The sequence below is a fragment of the Mycteria americana genome, chromosome 2, assembly GCF_035582795.1.
Source record: "Mycteria americana isolate JAX WOST 10 ecotype Jacksonville Zoo and Gardens chromosome 2, USCA_MyAme_1.0, whole genome shotgun sequence".
NCBI classification, from domain to species: Eukaryota; Metazoa; Chordata; class Aves; order Ciconiiformes; family Ciconiidae; genus Mycteria; species Mycteria americana.
In genome coordinates this window covers 82,149,183-82,166,405 of record NC_134366.1, presented here as the reverse complement: position 1 = coordinate 82,166,405, position 17,223 = coordinate 82,149,183, and positions in this window count along the sequence as shown.

Genomic DNA, 17,223 nt, shown 5'->3' with positions numbered 1-17,223 from the left:
ACTGGGTTATCATTATGTTTGGGGGCTCTCTGGTTTGCAAGCAGAAGGGTTGCTGCAGCCTTTGTGTGTGGTTTTTAGGGCAACTAAATGGCTGATGCAGTGTGAGTTGTGTCTATCCCCTTGGATAATCTGGGAGAGACAGAAGAAAAGTTGTCATCTGTAGCAGAAAATGGTCTGATGTATGTCTGAACCTTGTTGCAGTTTGGCTTTGGTAGTGTGTGGGTTAATTCTTGGTATCTTTGAAGTTAAAGTGGAGTGATTCTTTTTCGCTGTGTTGTTAATTAAAAGTAGTTGAGGCAGAGGGTGCAGGTGAAGCAAGTTGTGATTTTGTATGGGAGCCTGTGAAGGACTTCTTCCAGAAGAAAAGGAGGAGGAAGTGCTATGAGTGCACTGTCTAAAAGGGGTGAGAGAAGAGGGGTGGTTGGTAGCCAGAGAGGTTGGTGGTGGTCAGTAGCTGCCTTCTAAAGGGCACAGAAATAGCCCTCAGACTGCTTCCCCTGCTGTCTTGGGTGGTAGGACAGATGCTTAAGCCAAAACTGGACATAGCACGGGAAGATACGCTGTGACAGCGTTCCTGTGACTGCTTTTTCTTACGTCAGTTCAGAGGTACTACAGCTAGGTGTGACCCTGCCCAGACTGGAATAAGTTTGGGGCTTGGGGGAGTCACAGTTCTTGCCACTGCCCTAAGCAGAGAGCCAGGCAGGGGCAGGTAGGTGCTAGAGGGGAACATGTAGCTGAGCAAAGGGGCCTGGTAGAGTTGCTCTGTGTTTGCTGGTCATGAACTAGTGCTTTGAGAAAGAAGAAGTAAAAGATGATGTCCAATTAGCTAAGCAGGGGAGAAGCATTTCTAGACAGAAGAAGACTGAACTAGGCTTGAAGGGACAAGTGATAAGAGTCCACAGGTAAATGAGTATCCTGGCATCTGTGGAGGGGAGAATGGGGAGCTGTATGAAAGCCATCAGAGAAACGGGACTGAGAATAATAGGGCAGTGAGCTGAGCACTTGGGATCTCTCTACGCTAATGTCAGGGGTATGGCAATAAACAAGAAGAAGTCAAAGCCTTAGACCACAGCCAAAGCTATGATATAAGAGGTATCACAGGGACCTGGCAGATGGATTGTATGACTGCTATATCAGAATAACTTGCCTTGGAAGGGAGATGGGGAAACAGAAGGGGAGGATTGCACTGCATGCCAAGAATACATACACTTTCTCCAGAGAAGAAAGGATGAGTGGCAAGTTTACTGAATGCTTCTGGGTAATAAAAGTAAAGATCCAAAAGTCTCCTGGAGGTCACAAAACGGAGTGGAGGAGGTAGAGCAGAATCTGGTTTTCAGTAACTACTAGAAGGATTTAAAAGGCAAGCCATGGAAGAGTTTTATTAAAAATATAACAGGACAAAACTAATCAAATTCTTGGAGTGTGCTGAGAATATTTAACTGTGTAGGAATGTGGAGAAAGCAATAAAATAAGATGCTATTATATTTCTGGCTGATATTGTTTGGAGGAACTGACAAAAGTTCTGAGGTAATTTAAGTGAAGAGGATCACCTGAAGAAGAACCACCTGAAATACCTTGAAAAGGGTTGTGGTAGAGCACCTGACCTCCAAGGAAAGGAATATGTTAAAGCAATGGAGGGGGACAATAGACTTGAAAAAATTAGCCCTCAACAGACTAGTTAGCAGGACTGTTTTGAGAAGATATCTGGCATCTAAATCAAAGACAGCAACGAGAGTGTTAGCTGATTTGTTCCCCACTTCTGAGCTCATTTTCAATTCTAAGTCTTTATTTCCCTCTTACGCCCCCAGTTCTGTGTACAACTGCATTTACTGCTTGCCATCTTGAGTTTTCTTAGCACTTCCCGTACAAATAAAACACAAACATCCAAGGTTAAAGAAAGACTTCTACAAATAACTTTCATAAAGGCATTCAATTATTGAGAAGAGGGGGTAAGTCACCATTTCCTTCTGCTTACAGATCCAGCCTGAATAATTTATTTTTGGTCTACTTCACAGTGTTAGCCCTCTAAAGTGACTTCAAAAGATCCTCCGGTCTGTCTCTGCCAGTGTGCTCTCCCCTGGGAGTGGAGGACAGAGGAGTACCCAGGTGTGTCCTGGTGTTATCTTAAAAGGCACCTGCAGGCTGCAGTGTTGCCCTGATTATCTGCACACCTCTACGAACACTGCGTAGGTTTTGTTCTTAATGGGTGTGCCAACCACCAGCTGTAGAAACTGAAGCCAAGGGAAAGCCAGCAGTTAAGCAAATTCTTCAAACTAAGAAGAGACTAGTTAGACATTTTGGTCAGTGTTCAAGCGAATGGGGGAGCAAGAATAATGTCGGTGTTTTGTCAGTTCTAATAGTAGTGTGTTTGTTCCTACCTTGTAGATCTAAGAGACACAAGGTGTGTAAGGGCTGGTGATGTTCCTATTGGAAGGTAAACCCATCTTGGCTTAGATATTGCCTTTTCCTACAAGTATCTAAAAATTCCCTGTGATCCAAAAGGTGTTTAGTTTTGTGTCCAAGAAGGCTGAAGAAGTAATACCAAATTCTTTCTTATCCTTTCATTTGAAAGCATATGTGTAGTGTCTAAGGAATAGAATGAGGGCCAGATGCCTTCTGTAGGAATAGCTCCTCCTTTTGTAAGGGTGGGTGATGGAAAAAAGACAGGCTGTTGAATCTGAGCTTCCCAGTCTGTGTAGAAAAGGGTTAGCATGTCCAGAGACTGTTGCTGAAGAACACTGAAGACTGAGCATCCCAGGAAAAGCAGACTGATGCACTAGTCATTTGGGTAGAGGGAAGAGAGGAATGCCCTCTTAACTGGTGTGTGGGTGGGTGTGGGGTTTTTTATTCTCCTTTTGATCCTTGATGGCAGCGTGACTTTAACTGTCTCAGGACAAGAGTATCACACTTGCTGGGTCAGATTTGGAAGTTGCAGCACCAGAAGATGAGGCACCTCCAGTGTCCCTGTGGAGGTGAACTCCCGGGCAGGTCCTTGGTAGATCCAGTCCCCAGATGTGCTGTAGGCACAAATCAAAGCATGCAGACCAGCTCCTTGCTGTGCCACTGGTCTCTGCTCCACTGCTCCCTGACGGTGGGAACCAAAAGGAGTTACAAATGAAGTCTGGATACTTTGGCAGGACCACAGGCTATTCAGCACTATTATGAATCTAGAAAGCAGTTGAAAAAGAAGAAATGATGCTTTACTGAAAAGTGTCCTGTTACTGCTAACCTGATGAATTTGCCAGATAATGTTTCTGTGTTTGGAAAGACAGAGTGTATGTTGGAGAAGCACTGTGCCGGTCACTGTGCAGCCTTTGGATGACGCCACACTTAGGGCTTACAAAGTACCTTGAGTGGATTGTGGGCTAAAGGAGAAATGAATCTGGAGAGACCAAGGGTGCTCTATCAGTCCTGAGTGGCATGACTGTCAGACCTGGGGGTGGAGATGTGGATGTTGCAACGAAGTCAGAGGTCCAGAAACCAAGCAAAATCCCATGGGAGTCTGCCCAGTGGGGCTGCCCTGCTCAGTTGCAAGGGGACCTCTCTGATGGGAGCTATAAAACTTTTTTTTTTCTGGGATGAAGCAAAGCACCTGGATCCTACCAGCTCCATCTAATGGCCCTTAGGTTATTAGGAAAAGACAATTAACAGCTGGACCCTGTCCACCTTCACCACAATATTCAAGATTCTGTAGATTTCTCTTGTATTCTGAGGGAATTTTTTTCCCTCTGCCTGTGAAATATGTTTATTCCAGGTATATTGTGGTTAACTGCTACAGAGCAGTGCTTCCACTGGGAGATTTTTTTTTTTGAACCAGATCCTGCAGATTTCTCCCTGCCAAGTCAATTTGAAGTCTTTGGTTTGCATCTTTTGCAGGAGTCTTGTGTTTTCCAGGCCAATGTGTATGACCATATGTAGGATAATGCTTTTTTCTTTCTGGCCATAGTATTTCCCCACTGAGCAGTGTCTCTTCCACAGCGCTTAATGTGCCTGAAGGAAGGAAAAAAAGTAGAGTCCTCACCTGCAAGCTTACAGAAAACTGTCTCACTAGAGTGCCCACTCTTATCCAAAGGGGCTTCCTGATGGATAGGGCTAGAGTCACAGCTGACAACTCTATTTCCATGCTGCAGATGTCATCTTCCTGTTATAACAGTACAGCTGGTCATGTGTTTTGCATTTTTCTTGACATAAAAATGCATAGGGATAGATATATCCATCTGAATCTGAACTGCTTGAGATACTGCCTGCAACTCCTGGTAGGGCTGGCTGCATAGGTCAACATTTTCAGAACTGAAATACCTAGAAAGCATTTGAACCCATATTTGGGAATCTGAATTGGTGGCCAGCTTTTTTTTTGAGAAGATGTAAAGCAGATGCTACTACCACCAAAATCAGTGCCAGCTTTGAGTTCTCAGCTCTGACAGGAACAAATGCCTGCTTTTATTTCTTCCACAGCTCCAGTCCTCTAGTTCCACAAAAATCCCAAAGAAAATTCTGCAACATGGAAAATACTGAATGTCTGGTCCAAAGCACGTTGAAATGTATGCAAATCACTACAATGGGCTTTGGATCAGGTCCTAAGTAAACTAATTATTGGATTGTCACCTCTGGTCATAATGGCCCTTTGTTCTACCTTTTTAATGACTAATGATTATGTTATAAAAAGCCTTATGTAATTTCTGGCATGGTTAGACATCATATACAAGAGGTGTATAATCTTAGAAATGCTCTAGCTAGTTTCTTGGGTTGTGTAACAAATAATTATGGAATCTCGCTGAGTCTTGCTTTATTATTATACAGCTCCGGGCTTTTACCCCCAGTGGCTTTACATGCTTGTTAATATTTAAGCTATCTTGTAGCTTGGGTAAGTTGTAATGACTTTTTTGTTACTGAAGCTAATATTAAACAAAAGAAGTTGTTGGGGGAAAGGGGAAAAGGTGTGATGGATGTTTTGTTCTTCTGAAAGTGCTTTTCCTTGCTTTAATAGCTTTTGGCTGATTTGCAAATACAAATATGAAATAGAAAGCTCTTCCAAAGCCTTCCTTGTGTGCTTCTCTGGCTAATCAGGAACACACAGCACCACTCTTCTCAGCAGATTGGGCAATGGTGGGCATGCAAGTTTGCCATGAAGAATACTCTTGTATAAAATGTAGGTCACTCTTAAAGCTGGTGGGTTTGCCCACTAAGACTAAAGCTCTAGCCAAAACCTATTAAAACAGAGGCGGTCTTCTGGCTACATAAAGTATCCAGGCCCATAGAAAGGGCCCAAAGAATTCAGCCACTCTTTGCTATAAACAAGGTGGACGAGATAGCTCTTGTTCCTGCTGCTTTTGCCCCATCCTGCTAAACCATGAAATCTTCTCTGCCTGCTCTAATTAAAAAATAAGAATTTTCTAGTTACTGATTCAAGACTGTGCTGGTTTTGTCTGGGATAGAGTTAATTTTCTTCACAGTAGCTAGTATGGGGCTATGTTTTGGATTTGTGCTGAAAACAGTGTTGATAACACAGGGATGTGTTAGTTACTGCTGAGCAGTGCTTACACAGAGTCAAGGCCATTTCTGCTCCTCACCCCACCCCACCAGCGAGGAGGCTGGGGGTGCACAAGAAGCTGGGAGGGGACACAGCTGGGACAGCTGACCCCAACTGACCACAGGGATATCCCATACCATAGGACGTCATGCTTAGTATATAAAGCTGGGGAAGAAGAAGGAAGGGGGGGACATTCGGAGTGATGGCGTTTGTCTTCCCAAGTAACCACTACGCATGATGGAGCCCTGCTTTCCTGGAGATGGCTGAACACCTGCCTGCCCATGGGAAGTAGGGAATGAATTCCTTATTTTGCTTTGCTTGTGTGTGTGGCTTTTGCTTTTGCTATTAAACTGTCTTTATCTCAACCCATGAGTTTTCTCACTTTTACTCTTCTGATTCTCTTCCCCATCTCATTGGGGGGGAGTGAGCGAGCGGCTGTGTGGGGCTTAGTTGACAGCTGGAGTTAAACCACAACAAAGACATCTGTGGTCTCTCTTCAGGGTCAGAAGAACAGATCCAAACCAGAAAATTTTTCTGTAAAATTGGAGTTAGTCTTCAGCTGGGCTGGTGCTTCTGCTTGCACAGGTGGTAGACAAGGCTTCAAGAATGGTATGTACAACTACAAATGATCCCGGTATGGATGGTGGGGTGGGGGATCACCCGTAGGGGTTTCAAGCATGACTCATTGTTAACCTCACCTTCCCCTAGCTGTCATAGTCTTTAGGTCTGACCTGAGGTCAGAGTGTGTTGCATGATCTACAAAATCCCATGCTGCTTACTTAACGACAGAGCTACACACATAATACTGATGACATACTTAGGTCCAAGATGACCTGCCACAGCTGGGGTATGTCTGGCTTTTTGATATACAGCAACTCAAATGGTTAAAAAAAAAAAATAGCTGCAGGTAGGCTCTGAAACAACACTTACCACACAGGAGTGAGGCTTTGACTTTTCTAATGAAAACCAAAGGTCCATAGCTACTTGCAGTTGGAAAAAACAATAGCATCAAGTAAAGATAATTTGTTGATGACTACCAGTACATTTGTGTTTGGATAATACGGGTCCACGGTATACTCAGCTCTCAAATCCTGTGTGTGGTTGCAGGCCTCCCACCCCTGTGCATTTGCCACTACCTCTACCTCTCAAAACAAGGTACAGTAAAGGTAGAAGAGGTTCACAAGTATGATCAAGATGAGGAATGAATTTACTATAACTCTTCAAGAGATGACTCAGAACGGGATATGACAGAGGTCTCAAGTTGTGAGAGAAAAGTGCTTAGGGGAATGGTTTCAAATCTCTCCCAGATGACATCTGTTGATCCTTGTATTAGGTTTGCATGGCAAGGATTTGTTAGCGGGGGGGCTACAAGGGTGGCTTCTGTGAGAAGCTGCTGGAAGCTTCCCCTATGATGATAGAGCCAATGCCAGCTGGCTCCAAGACAGACCTGCTGCTGGCCAAGGCTGAGCCAAACAGTTACCGTGGTAGCACCTCTGGGATAACATATTTAAGACAGGGGAAAAAAAAGAACTGCACAGCAGCATTTGCAGCCGGAGAGCGGAGCGAGAATATGTGAGGGAAACAGCTCTGCAGACACCAAGGTCAGTGAAGAAGGAGGGGGAGGAGGTGCTCCAAGCGCTGGAGCAGAGATTTCCCTGCAGCCCGTGGTGAAGACCACAGTGAGGCAGGCTGTCCCCCGGCAGCCCATGGAGGTCAATGGTGGAGCAGATATCCACCTGCAACCTGTGGAGGACCCCACGCTGGAGCAGGTGGATGCGCCCGAAGGAGGCTGTGACCCCATGGGAAGCCCGTGCTGGAGCAGGCTCCTGGCAGGACCTGTGGACCCGTGAAGAGAAGAGCCCACGCTGGAGCAGGTTTGCTGGCAGGACTTGTGACCCCATGGGAGACCCATACCGGAGCAGCCTGTTCCTGGAGGACTGCACCCCGTGGAAGGGACCCACGCTGGAGAAGCTGGTGAACAACTGTAGCCCATGGGAAGGACCCACGCTGGAGAAGTTTGTGGAGGACTGTCTCCCATGGGAGGGACCCCATGCTGGAGCAGGGGAAGAGTGTGAGGAGTCCTCCCCCTGAGGAGGAAGGAGCGAGAGAAACAACGTGTGATGAACTGACCACAACCCCCATTCCCCGACCCCCTGTGCCACTGGGGGGAGGGGGTAGAGAAAACTGGGGGTGAAGTTAAGCCTGGGAAGAAGGGGAAGGTGTTTTTAAGATTTGGTTCTATTTCTCGTTGTCCTACTCTGATTTGATTGGTAATAAATTAAACTAATTTCCCCAAGTGGAGTCTGTTTTGCCTGTGACGGTAATTGGTGAGTGATCTCTCCATCTCTGTATGTCAACCCATGAGCCCTTTGTTATATTTTGTCTCCCCTGTCCAGCTGAGGAGGGGAGTGACAGAGCGGCTTTGGTGGGCACCTGGAGTCCACCCAGGGTCAACCCACCACAGTCCTGTGGTCTGTTATTGGGTGGCACATTCAGAGCAAAACAGCAAGAGATGCTTCTTTACTTGACACAAATCTAACTATGAAATTGAACTGAAAAAGTTGGCATGGGCTCAAAAAGTGACAGGAGAAATTTGTGAAAGAACAGTTCTTCAGGGCTATTAAACACAAGGGTCCTGTTTTGGCTCACAAATATCTTAAGATTCATGCAGGCTTAGGAAATACTTTGGGAATATGTTTATTGGTGGATTTTTAAATTGGATTTACATTTTTATATCTGAGGGAATTTGTGAATCCCATGTCTTCTTATGAAAAGATGCATAACAATTCTCACAATCTAGCTTGGTGTTTCTCGTGACATTTTCCACCAATTATGGGTCCATTGGAAAGATCTATATGGGTCGGATGTAAACTTGGGCTTTAAGTAAGATGTATTTGAGCTACATGGCGTGTGCTGGAGTTCTCCTGGACAGAGCAGCCACGAAGAGGTAATGCTCCTGGCAGGGTGTGCTGGTTGTAGTCTGGCAAACCTGTTGGCCCTGCTTGTGTCTTTCAGCATCCTGTACAGGTACAGGCTGAGAGACGATGTTGCCAGAGCTCCCAGGTTCAAGTGAAATGTATGGGCCCCCGGGGTGATGAACGGCGTAGTCACCTGTGCCACTCTCAGCGCAGGTGCATGCTACTGTCCAGAAAGGAGACTCGTTCCCTTGCTTTCCCACATCAAAAGGCTGGATTCCTTCCTCTTTGTAGCATGTGGGCCTTTCTCTGATTGCAGAGCAAGAAACTGGCTCTGCAAATCCTTTTTCATACAAAAATCTTTATTCTTCATGGTCCCATTTACATCAGTGAAACAGTATTTGCAGGTTGAAGATTTTATTTTTTGTAGCTACGAGCCCTGTGCTCATAGTTCAAATGTGACCAAATTTAACCTGCACTTCTTCTCTGTCATATTACAGAGCTTTTAACCAAGACAAGCTTGTTATTTCAGCGAATACAAATATGTATTTATTTGTGCAGCCAGAAAAATATGATATTCAGGCTTTTTTGTCATGTAAGTGTAAATGATGAGTTGTCAAATAACTGAGACTTCTGTTTGTAGATAAAATATTGATGTATTGTTCAGATCGTGTATTCATAAAATGAATGAGCTCCTTTGTTGATATTACTTTTATCAGATCATACTTATAAAAATTGAGTTTTTCATGATTTTTCACCTTATTTTGTGGGAAGGTGCTAAATAAAGCATGTACTGGAGGAAATAAAGCAAATGAAAAGCTGCAGTATGTTTGTTAGTGTTCATCAAGTCTCTGAAAAATAAACCAAATGAAAATTGATTGAGACGTGAATAATTTCAAATAGGATTTTTTCCTCCTAATAGAAAACCAGCTTTTGACTTTGTCCTCACTATAATTCTATTTTAATGAAAATATCTACATTCTATTTAAATATTATCAAGTTTTTCTGTATGTTCAATTTGTAGAAGTAATAAAGTAAGGAGAGAGAGCCTTATGCAAATAGGGCTACCAGTCAAACTTCTCTACTAGTCTGTACATGTAAACATCTCGGAGCTCAGGTATGTTTTCAGCCTGATATGGATGATCAACACTATATAGTTATCACATATCAGTGTAACTTGAACAGTAGTTGAGTTTACATGATAGAAACTGATGATAAGGTATCTGTGCATTGATGGGCAGAAGGGAACCCTCAGGGCGGTGCGCTCAGAGCTGCACACGGTGATAAGAGTGTTTAAGTTGGAAACTTATAAACCTCTTGACTTGCGACTGAAGTGCTGTCAGACAGAGCTGCAGCAAGGCCTTTGGGAGACTCTTTAAGTTGTTCCCTCCTCCTTTCTGAGGCTTCTTCCAGTTGCTGCTGTGGATGATAACTGATCATCCTGAGAGGCAGCAGTGGCTTGGGGGAAGCTGGTATCCCTGCAGACAGCCTGTGGGGCAGCTTTGGTTAGAGGAACATGAAGCCATCACTCTGGACCTCAGGATGGTCTCCAAAGTCCCAGTCCTCATATATGAGGCAGTGACTTGACTTTGCTAGAGAACGATGAGTCACTCACTGTCCATGGGCCTCTGACTAACTCCTGCCTATCGTGGCTCTCCCTGAAGGATGAGTGTGTATTTTGAAGGCTTAGGGTTTTTGTGTTATGGTCATCAAGGGGATATGCTGTTGCAAGACCTGGTCTGGTAGATCTTCCAGATGTTGCTCATTGATTTCACCTCACACTGGAGTCGAAAGGCTCCTTCTGTTTACAGTAAGGATGGCATTGGATGGACTTCTGGGTGGCACCGTACAAGACAGAGACTTTTCCTGCCTGTCTGAGGCAGAACCTTGCAGAATCTGTGGGATGGGCTGTTAATGCACAAAAGCAGGCACGCTTGGCTGTTTAACCTATTCTTTCCTGGATGCTGAAAACCTCAGAAAAACTGAATGCAGCCTATCCCATGGTAAGCTCAGCACCCTGAAATCCTATGGGTCCCTCACAGCTTGCTGCAGTCATGGCCTTAAGGCTTTCTGTAATACATTTAAGATGAGTTGTTATGTAAGTAATCAGCATGTTCAGCATCTGAAGATTTCAAATTTGGCTTTTATATAGGAGAGTTTAAAGAAATGAGGTGGAGAAAGATGAAAACATACAGCAAACTATCAGATGAAAATGAGTTTTATGATTTTTTTGGCTTTATGCCAAAATGAGCCTCTTGCTCAAAACTAAGTTTCATGCTAATGTTTGAGCCTTCTAATTTGAACACTTATTTGGCCTTTTAATAATTCGGGGGACACAAAAATACCCCTTCATGACTCTGATTGCTCAATTTGGCTGGGGTTTCCCATTGCCTTCTTTCCCAGACTATTTATAGAATAGCAATTAAGATTAATGTATAGCTGCTCCCATTTAGTTCCTGGCTCTGCTGGGTTTTGAGCCACTCCCAACTAGAGCTGAATGACTGAGATATTCAGTGTCCATGAGAACTCCTGCTGAAATCAGCTGGAGCTATCTGTCATGTAGATTTGTATATCTTGAAAACAAATGGGTCTTATTTTTTTGGTATCATCAACTTTTTTTCTGTTGTGAAATGGAATTGTGAGGCTGAAGCTAAACAGAGAACTTCCCAGTCAATATATGGAAATACATTTTCAGTATTTCTCAGTCTGTTCTTGCCATTGAATGGGAAATTTATCAAATAAATAGAAGGAGGCTCATCATTACATGCATCCATTCCTACCAGCCCTTTTGGGGGTGTATATGTTATCCATACAATTCAAGTGTCTTATGGCTGTCATGGTTTGTGCTGTTCTTGACCGTTTGCTAGCTTTTATAGCTTGTGTATACGGGCTTGGATGTAATTGGTATCAGTAGACACTGCATGCAGCGGGCATGGTCTGAGGGCAGTATATGCCATTTTGAGGAATGGACTCTAGTGATGAGTTTATGGATACCAAGTCCTCCTTTTGGTGTCATAAATCCCTGTGATGCTCCAGTGCTGCACTTTGTCTAGTGATTGCTGATAGATCGGGGCTATAGGCACAATCCCTGATTGTAGGACGCTGCTTGCTGGCGTTGCATCAGAGGAGATGGATGGATGGTGCTTACGAAAGCAACCAACCAAAATAAATGGAACTCAAGCAGTGTTCAATCCTGTTTTGCAAGCAATTAAATAAGAATGAATACGACGATGAGGGTACAGTTTTGTCAGACCTCATCACATTTTGGAGACCTGTAGGCAGCAGCATGCTAAGCCGGACTTCTTGTCCTGGTGAGGAAGAGCAGAACTGTGCCAAAGGGAAGGGTCCCACGGCTTAGATTATTATCTGAGTTAGTCTCAGCTCTAGGTGCATGTGACTGTTCAGAAATTGCAAAACCTCATTTCTAAAAGGCTGCTATGACAGGGTGTGCATGATACCACAGTGTCTACCTTTTTGATTGCAGTGTCCTCTGTATTAGAATAGATTCTGGTAAAGTAACGACTGCCTGTATCCTAATAAAGCTAACTACCAGAAGTACTCCAAATGCAAAAAATATGGCTTAGTTTACAACAGGTTTCTATATATCCCGATATCAAGCTGGCTGAAAAGATTTTGACTTCTACGTACATGCACATCCAGAATTCTACAACTTAAATACTTAAAACATCCCTTCTTTTCCAGAGGTCCTTTTTTCTCACTTGGAATAAACCTTCTGACTTCCATTGAGTCAGGGCCCTGAGAACAATATTCCTTTTAATTGCACAAGACTGTTTCCTTCCCACAATAATTAGTTATTGGATGATGCAGGAATCCTATAGGAAGAAAAAATAGAGTGTGGTCCTGTAATTTAAACAGAGCACTACAATGGTACGTGCTCTGAATTAAAAGGGGCTAAAGTAATGGTGTATGAGCACAATGGCCCCAGTTTTTGAATGATTAGCTTTAAATGTTTTATTGTAGGGTTTGTTTTTTATGTAACACTAATATATATGAAAATAAAATAGTTACTAATTGCTAATACCTCCCCGTGACCTGAAAATAAAAAGGCCTATATGGTACCTCAGAGTAAGACAGTAAACTGCAACTTCTGTTAATTAGTGCAAGCACTAGCTCTAGAACTATTTATCCCATGCTCTTCTCTGCTAGACCAACTTACTCGTCCAACTAACAGGCTTTTGGCACCATTCCAGTGTCCACAAACCTGCGTGTGAACCGATTGATTTCTAGCTGCTTCAGACATTGTTTCCCAGTTTGAGGAGTCATCTCCACCCTGTAGGAAAACCCAGCATAATTCCCCAACATTTAAATCAATCTGTGAAAATGTATGCCTTTCACTTCTTTTTAAGCTAGTTAAAGGATCTTTTGGTCTTGAGATTTCAGCTGTACAAGGAACAAAAAAGTGTCTAATTCCAATTGTACTGATGCAAATATTAATTAAAAGTAATTTGGGTAGCCTTACAATCCTTGCTCTGGTTGTTTGTGCTGGAGAGGAAGAAATTATAATAACGAGATGGTAGTATGTGCTGAGCTTGTGAAGTCAACTGGTCAGATTTGAACCCGTCATCTGTGGTGACAGAAACGATATGCACAAGGGAAATTCTCCCTTGCAGTCACGGGGAACAGTATGGAGTGGGGGGAATTTATTCGCAGCAAAGAGTAAAACCAATCTCCTTTATATGGAGTAGAAGAAATGGGGAGCAGCGCCTAGTCTCTGGGGAATAGGAAAATTTAAACCTGAATGTTCCTGTAGAGCTCTGACAAATGTTTCATTTTGCTAGCTGTAGAAGACCCAGAGATTGCCCACACTTCCTTGGGAACTGGCACTAATAGTGGCATACATTTATTTTGCTTTGGCTGAAGTCTCAGCAGTGACTTTGTCACAGCATGGGTGCACTGAGCTGAGCTAGGGGCTCTGACCAGGAAGAATGCAGTTTATATGCCTTTTTTATCTTTCCAACTCCAGGTCCAGAAGGAGAGGTGGTGTCTGCAAGAGACTTGGGGCAAGGTCGTCTTAGCAAAGGATGCTGGCATCCAAAGAGTCTATGGCAAGTTCTGTCTTTCTGTGCTCAATGTTTTGTCGACTAGACTCGAGGGAGAAATTGCTTCTGCTTCCTCAAGGATAGCCTTGGATAAGGGCAAGCAAGATAAGGGAGCAGTGGGAGGTGAAAGGGGAAGGTTGTTTCTCTGCTTGGACAAGGCTGTTGAAATGTTACACTGAAGGGGTTTTTTTGGTGGTTATTGCTAGAAGGTTGGGTAACTGCAGTCTGTGTACTCTGTTGTCATGTGCTAGCCTGGCTCTTGGAAGAAAATTTACAACTTTTGTCCTTCTTTAACCTGCTTCTTCTGGAGCTGGGGGGTGTGGGAAGAACCTGACATGACTCCAGGTATTGTGACACAGAAAGCTATGCCTTCGCCATGTCTTATGATTAGTCAGAGATACTCCAGAGAAGTTCAGAGAAAAACAGAAATGACTAGGGGGGTTCCTGGACTGACATGAGAAAAAAGTGAGGAAGTTGCTGCTGTGCATCTGTACAGCCAAGTGATTAATGGGGAATGTGATGATAACATACAACTAATTGAGGCTTGTATGTGCCAGAGAGGAGAATTACTTCGGTGTTGTATGATGAAGATGAGTAATGAGCACATACTGCTGTATTGAAGATGGCTGGATGAAGTACCCAGAGCAACAGCAGTTGCTTGACGGTGAAAGAGAAGTGCGTTAGACACTTGTTTTAGGAATATCAAATGCTAAAAATCTGTTATTACCTGGTGATGCAACTTAACTTTTCTCACAAAGAAAACCATATTTTCTGTGGGGTTTCTTCTTCATAGCTTAGGATGTTTTAAACAAGGCTACTAGTTAAGCTTCAGAAGTTATTAAAAATAGACTGGAAGAAACTGCGCTGGAAGGAAAGTGAATTGGGCAATTCTAGAAGCCTCTCATGTCTGCATTTTCATGGACTCTTATCAGAAATCCAGGGAAAACTATTTCTGTAGTGAGATGCCACAGTTTTCAACAGCAAATGCTGTGGAAGGAATTGAACTAAACAGTTTGGTCTCCTATGTCTGTTTTGAAAGGCCATAGTAGCATCTGAGGTCTTAGAGAAAATTATCTTTTCAAAACCTTGAGGTAAGATTGACAGCTTCTACTTGGAATATTGAAGTTTATCTGGCCATTTGTAACAGCTACTGATAAAAATACTTAGATAAAAAAGCTTAGAAAATCAGACTCTCAGGTTTCTGCTGAAACTTTAAGATCTCTAAGTCAGGTAACTAAAAGTTCTGCCAAAGTAAAATTAATTTTACAGAAGCAGTCTTGCTTAAGACTCTTCTGTTCAGTGAGGTAGCCTGGGGTACACCATGGAGCCACAGAATACCAGTAGTTAAGCCCAGTTTGGCTCTGGCATGATATTCATTAACATTGCTTCTCTACAGCAGACTAAAAATACTTTAGTAATAGTAAGGATAACATGAAATACGCTATTTATGTGAAGGGTTACTAGCTGGCTGTCAGATGTTATTGGAGTATTACTCCAGTGCCAAATTATTACTTAAAATAACAACAGCACAAACACAGTTAAAATAAACCCATTGGACCCTAAACCAGCTAAATTATACTTATTAAAACATTTATGAACCCTTATGTACTGCTTATAAACATGTACTCGATGAATAGCTATGATCAGGAAGCACCTACAGTGGAATTTGGAAAATTAGGTGTCAACCTATTTTTCCTTTTTTCTGTCATGCTTTTCTATCTGATGGTCCTTGCTCCTATTTCTCCCATACTCTGCTCAAGACATTGTCCTGCAGAGTAGACTTGTATTGCTCCATCTTGAATATTCTCTGCTTTGCTATTAAGGAGAGGAAAGAACACACAGAAGTATTGCTTTTCCCCATAGCAAAGGAGGCTATTAATATGCCATCCTGCTTGAAAGAGCTCCGAAATTTTGAAACATGTCATAACAAAGAAAACAATACCATGGTGCAAGAGCACAAATATTATGACAGTGTGTTCTCTCAATCCTTCCTCGTACACACCCCCTCTGGCTCTGGAAAACAGGACAAAGGCCTAGTCCATCCAGATGTATGGAGGTAAAACTTCCCGAAGGTAGTAACTATGTTTAGCTCCTGTGCAGGGCTAGAGACTACGTAAATTACTAGCTTTTCTGAAGCTGGCAATCTATATAACCTAAATAATGGTGCGTTAATATAGGTTTGAATGTCTAGAGAGGGCCAGGCTCTCTCTAGCCATCTGTCTGATTTTATGATGGGGTATTTGGGCTTTATAGATGGCTTTTCTGAAGCTGGTTTCAAGACTTCTGAGAGTGTCAATGAAGACAGGAGAGTTTATTCAAGAAGTAAATGTTTCCTCTCCAGAACGTAAATGAAAAATGGAACCATATTCACCCCATTATTAAAGAGCTACTGCAGCACTAGGCAAAGTTGCAACAGGATACAACCACGCTTGCCAAAATCACAACTTTAGTGCCTTGAATTTGGCTGGAGGTGGATTTCAACTTTGGTTTTGTGTCTACTTCAGACTTAAAAGGCAAAAGTCTGGCAAAATAAAGGGATTCTCCTGTCTATTATTAAATGAAAAACCTCCCCCAGCTCAATGAAGAATTGTGCAAAATCTGGACTTTGGTTCAGAAGCTGTACCCTTCCATGTGGGGCTGCGATCGTTCTCCTTGCTCTTCTGTAGGAGGTTTCACCTTGGGCTACTGTGGTGGGTTGACCCTGGGTGGACTCCAGGTGCCCACCAAAGCCGCTCTGTCACTCCCCTCCTCAGCTGGACAGGGGAGACAAAATATAACAAAGGGCTCGTGGGTTGACATACAGAGATGGAGAGATCACTCACCAATTACCGTCACAGGCAAAACAGACTCCACTTGGGGAAATTAGTTTATTACCAATCAAATCAGAGTAGGATAATGAGAAATAGAACCAAATCTTAAAAACACCTTCCCCCCACCCCTCCCTTCTTCCCAGGCTTAACTTCACTCCCAATTTTCTCTACCTCCTCCCCCCCAGCAGCACAGGGGGATGGGGAATGGGGGTTGCGGTCAGTTCATCACACGTTGTCTCTGCCGCTCCTTCCTCCTCAGGGGGAGGACTCCTCACACTCTTCCCCTGCTCCAGCGTGGGGTCCTTCCCACGGGAGACAGTCCTCCACAAACTTCTCCAGCGTGGGTCCTTCCCATGGGGTGCAGTCCTCCAGGAACAGACTGCTACAGCGTGGGTTTCCCATGGGGTCACAAGTCCTGCCAGCAAACCTGCTCCAGCGTGGGCTCTTCTCTTCACAGGTCCACAGGTCCTGCCAGGAGCCTGCTCCAGCACGGGCTTCCCATGGGGTCACAGCCTCCTTCGGGCGCATCCACCTGCTCCAGCATGGGGTCCTCCACAGGTTGCAGGTGGATATCTGCTCCACCATTGACCTCCATGGGCTGCAGGGGGACAGCCTGCCTCACTGTGGTCTTCACCACGGGCTGCAGGGAAATCTCTGCTCCAGCGCTTGGAGCACCTCCTCCCCCTCCTTCTTCACTGACCTTGGTGTCTGCAGAGTTGTTTCCCTCACATATTCTCACTCGACTCTCTGGCTGCAATTGCTGCTACACAGGTTTTTTTTCCCCTGTCTTAAATATGTTATTCCAGAGGCGCTACCACCGTCGCTGATGGGCTTGGCCTTGACCAGCAGCAGGTCTGTCTTGGAGCCAGCTGGCATTGGCTCTATCGCACATAGGGGAAGCTTCTAGG